We start from the raw sequence: 4,666 nt of genomic DNA on the forward strand, positions 1-4,666 counted from the left end.
TTCAGTGGGTTACGAGTTGGTACAATTAACACAAGCCTGAGCTTGGTTAACCTGCTGCGGTTGTGTCTTCAATTCTTCGAGTTTCTTGGCAAGAGATTCCATCTTATCTGTGAGGGATTTGATGGCCTCCGTTTGATTGTTAAGTGCAGAGAGTGGGGCAGATGATGAAGTTGTTTCACCACTGTTCCAGCCATAATGATGCATCGTCATGTTCTCGAGCAATTCCCATGCTTCATCTGCGGTTTGGTTCATCAGATTCCCTTGAGCTGCTGCATCGATCGTCATCCTATGATTTACCGTAAGACCATTGTAGAAGGTACAGATTTGGGCTGACTGTTCTAACTGGTGATTAGGGCACTTCTTCAGCAGGGTTTTGAAACGCTCCCATGCAGTGTAAAGAGATTCATCATAACTTTGTTTGAAGTTAATGATGTCATTCTTCAGTTTGGTTTGTTTAGAATGAGGGAAATATTTGGTTAGGAATTTAGTCGCCATCTCCGTCCATGACGTGATGGAATCTTTTTCCAGTCCTTCAAACCAAGTTTGAGCATGATGAGTGAGAGAATAGGGGAACAAGTATAGCCAGACTATATCTTGTCCTATCCCTGGCTGTTTGTAGGAGTTCGAAAGAGATATGAATTTATCAAGGTGAGAATTAGGATCATCATTCGGTAATCCATGAAATTGACAGCTATTCTGAATGAGCTGGATGATGTGATGTTTTAACTCGAAAGAGTGTCCTTGAATCTCTGGAAATCTGATTCGTCCTCCTCGACCTTCAATCGAGGGTTTCGTGTTTTCTGCTAAAGTAACGCGTAACGCTATTTGGTTTCTGATTCGTGCTTCCTTGCGTGCTTTAGAGATTATTGCGTCAGGATCAGGTACGAATAACAACGGCCCTGGTCTAGATCGGGTTTGGGTCATACACTAGGTATGCCCCTTTTTTTGTTTTTAATTTTCGCAAATAAGCTAAATTATAATAAGCTAAACTAAACTAATCTAATTCTAAGATAATCTAATTTAATCTAAGGCAATCTAAGGTAATCTAAGGTGGTCTAATCTAAGGTAAACTAGAGTAATCTAAAGTAATCTAATCTAATTAACTAACTATCCTATGGTGGAATATGTTTTTGGTTCTGGCTACTGATTCCCTGGTATTTCAGTAACAAAGTTCCGCACAAACTATTCAACAAACCAAGTGGCCAGGCCGACTATGGAGAGGCAGGATCCTTTTGGTCCCAATATAATTGGCGACTGTTCGGAAAATCCAATAACCAAGTACGTGTATAATTGTCTTTCTTAGACACCACTAAATGCTTGCGAATAAGTTTGATAGAGAGCAGTATTGCCTGATACCAGTTCCCTGGCAGCGGTGCCAAAAACTAGGTCTCTCTCTTGATATGGCCGAAACGGACGGTTTTTATTTGCGCGGTGTCGTTAGGCCGCGGCTCGCAGGATCAGCCACTCGTGGGAGAGGGTACGGTTTTAAATTTATATTTAGCGGTGCCTAAATCTTACTACTCCTTATAAGTAAGGGAAGTATGACGTAGAGTCGTATTTTTGAGATATCAGTTACATCGAACCTATATTGTAACCTAAGATAGTTAGGGAATAGTGAATATTTATTTTGTGATTTTCTAATTTATAAGACAGATAAAGTAAATGCGATAAAATTTGTAATTCAGATAAGGTTAAAGTAAATGCATACTATGACTTCATCAATTATTCTGCCAAGATTATGGAATGCTGGCTCATGAATAGGCAGAGGCCTTGTATTCATTACACTGGTCCTAAACGCCCCTATCATAAGACATGTCACTGGGTACTGCGTTAGGCTTGAAGATTCTGAATAGACAGCAACGTCCCTTACCCCCGACGCCCGTGCAGTCTGACTACAGGCATACACGTTCAGACGGCTCATCCAATTGAGCGACTCGGTTGGGTGACGTATTAACATTCCAAAATGGTCTAAACTTTCTTAAGCATAATAGAATACATGGTGTACCATATCCAAGAGACGTGATGTGCCTCAATGCTTTCGTTAATGATTGGTAAAAGATAGTTAGGCCCTTAAAAGAGTTCAACCATAAAGAACACCATGGCCAAGTCAAGTCTAACTTCCATGAACACGTTCGGTTATCCTAACGGTCCAATCCTTTATGTGTCTAAACAAACAGTTCCTTAATTAACTAAGAATCCCTCAAGCGGGGTGCAATGCTTGAGACCACGTTATGGTGCAGTGTACTAGTCAACACTAACCGTGTTCCATGGCCTTACTTAGCAGAGGTATAGCTTACAACAACCGCTATGCTTCAGCGTGCACGTACGAAGTTTATATGCTTGGTGACTTCACCAGCATGGTCTGGGACCGACAGTGTACTAGGGGCCTAGTCAGATGTTTCACTACGAAAGAGTCCTCAGTTAGAATCCAAAGCTCGATAGACTTACTACAACCGGTGTGCCTCGGTCGATCTTACGTTATATCCGATAGACTTCTCTTACCAAGGGGTGACACAGATAGTGTACTCTGAATCGGGGTTCGCGACTTCCCAATAACAGAGCCTATAACTACGTTCTATTAGTTGGAAAAGCGATTGAGTTTAAAGCATAATCGGAAAGCACTTCGACAACATACACAGACCATAATATTATTTCGGCATTATAACTACATACATCATAGCATACACTAAAGATAACTACTCGCTAATCATGGCAATAATATCATAAAACATTATATAAGATAAAGGATAGAAATACCAGTAGATTAAACGAGTTCTGAATACAAAAGTGACAACTTCAAGACTCCAGACCGCTCCTAATACAATCTTCAGCGTTCTTCTCCGGGTACTAGGTTTCCCGCACGGAGTCGAAGGCCTTGAGAGTATGACTAATATTGTACAAGAGAGAGAAAGAAGTGAATTGAAGTGTGTTGGAATGAATGACAAAGGTCGTATGGTGGCTCGTGTGGTGGCACATATATGGCAGGCCGTTTCCATACTGGCAGGCCGTATGGCAGGCCGTATGGCTTGCTGGTCATCCTTGATTCCCTGGATCGTAACTTGATTTCTTGTCTTTCACCGTTTTCGCTCTAGAATCTTCGTTTTAGCTCCGATTCTCTTGATTCTTTTTGCACCGCCTTCGTAATTACTTGTTCTTCAATTCTAACCGACGAAGTGGGTATTTTGCCAACAAAGTTCGAATCTTTCTTGTTTTTAGGGCTTAATACCGGGGTGAAAACGTGACTTTTTAGCCGATATCAGAGTCATACATGCTTTATTCAAGAAAAACTTTGCATTCACAAAATCATCACCATGTATCTTATTTTGACTGCATTATCAACGGATGTAGTATTGTAAACTATTATATCCCTTGATTGTCTATACGTAGAAATTATCAGACGTCGAAAACCTTGGATTTATATATTCGTTTATGGTGTGCCTTTTCAAAAGAATGCAATGTTTACAAAACATATCATATAAAGGTCAAAACCTCACTATGAAATCAATGAATGATGTATTCGTCCAAAGGGTTTTGGAAGGATCGTCACAGTTGGTATCAGAGGTTGAGGTCATAGGGAACCAGAATTTGCATTAGTGTGTTTAACTGGTAATTGTTAGGATGCATTAGTGAGTATGGACTATGACCGTATATATTTTTACCGAGTTTTGCTTATTATTTCTTGTCAGAAATTACCTGTCATTATCTTAAGCCTAAGACATGTTTTACTGCATTGATTGCATAGATAGTGTATGGATAAATTTCGTATCTTAAGCATATCTATTACAGTAAACTCTGTCTTACACTTTCTGAAAATTTCTCCGTAACTTATGGGATTTTGGTATTATATATACATATGTAAATCATGTATCGGAGAATACTAAACTAAATCCTATAATCTATCTCATATCAAAATCAATTCCCTGATTATATAAGATGGATGGCGTATATAGTTCAAATTCCTTAAACTCCGACAGCTATTCCGATATGGATGTTCACCTGAACTCCGAAGACAGTGTAACCGGAATGGATCAACCAATTAGCCATCATCTATTCTAGATGAATTAGGGATGGGTTCGTAGTCTAGTTAATCATTGGAGACAAGAAGAAGGCGATCTTTACATCCACCACATTGCCCTCTTGGCGAAGAACCTGAAGCACTTACAGGCGAACCTGTTCGTAATACCATTTTCTCTCTCATTTCTAGAGTATCTCATCATGATTATATACTATCTCACATTCTAGATCTCATTCACCCGCTCGTCCGAACCGACAATCATCCCGGTGTAATAGAAGAAGTCAACGAGCTTCGCGCTCGAGTAGTGGCTTTGGAGAATATGGTGCAAAGGTTACAAGCACCAGCAGCATCACCAGCATCAACAGTACCACCATCATCAACACCAACAATACCATTACCACCATCAACAACATCCACACCTCATGATTCAACATCACAAGATGATCCACGAGCATCAACGTCATACGCACCATAGATACCAAGGAGTACCAACAACAATAACCGATGAAGTATTGATTCATAACTTCATTGGAGAAATATTCTACAGCTATTATGTAATATCTAAAGTTTTAAAGATTATACATTCTAGTCCCAATCGAAAACCAGATGAGATTAATATTATGTTAACTCATTAAATCTATGATTACATCT

General features: G+C 39.7%; 1 non-coding gene across 1 annotated transcript; it reads left to right on the plus strand.

The window, feature by feature from the left end:
* The first annotated feature begins 340 nt into the window (after positions 1 to 340).
* On the plus strand, positions 341 to 447 carry LOC139856222 (small nucleolar RNA R71). Its single transcript, XR_011761719.1, has one exon. It is a non-coding gene; the product is annotated as a small nucleolar RNA R71 (small nucleolar RNA).
* Positions 448 to 4,666: the final 4,219 nt, after the last annotated feature.

This window comes from Rutidosis leptorrhynchoides, chromosome 6, assembly GCF_046630445.1.
Source record: "Rutidosis leptorrhynchoides isolate AG116_Rl617_1_P2 chromosome 6, CSIRO_AGI_Rlap_v1, whole genome shotgun sequence".
Classification (NCBI taxonomy): Eukaryota; Viridiplantae; Streptophyta; class Magnoliopsida; order Asterales; family Asteraceae; genus Rutidosis; species Rutidosis leptorrhynchoides.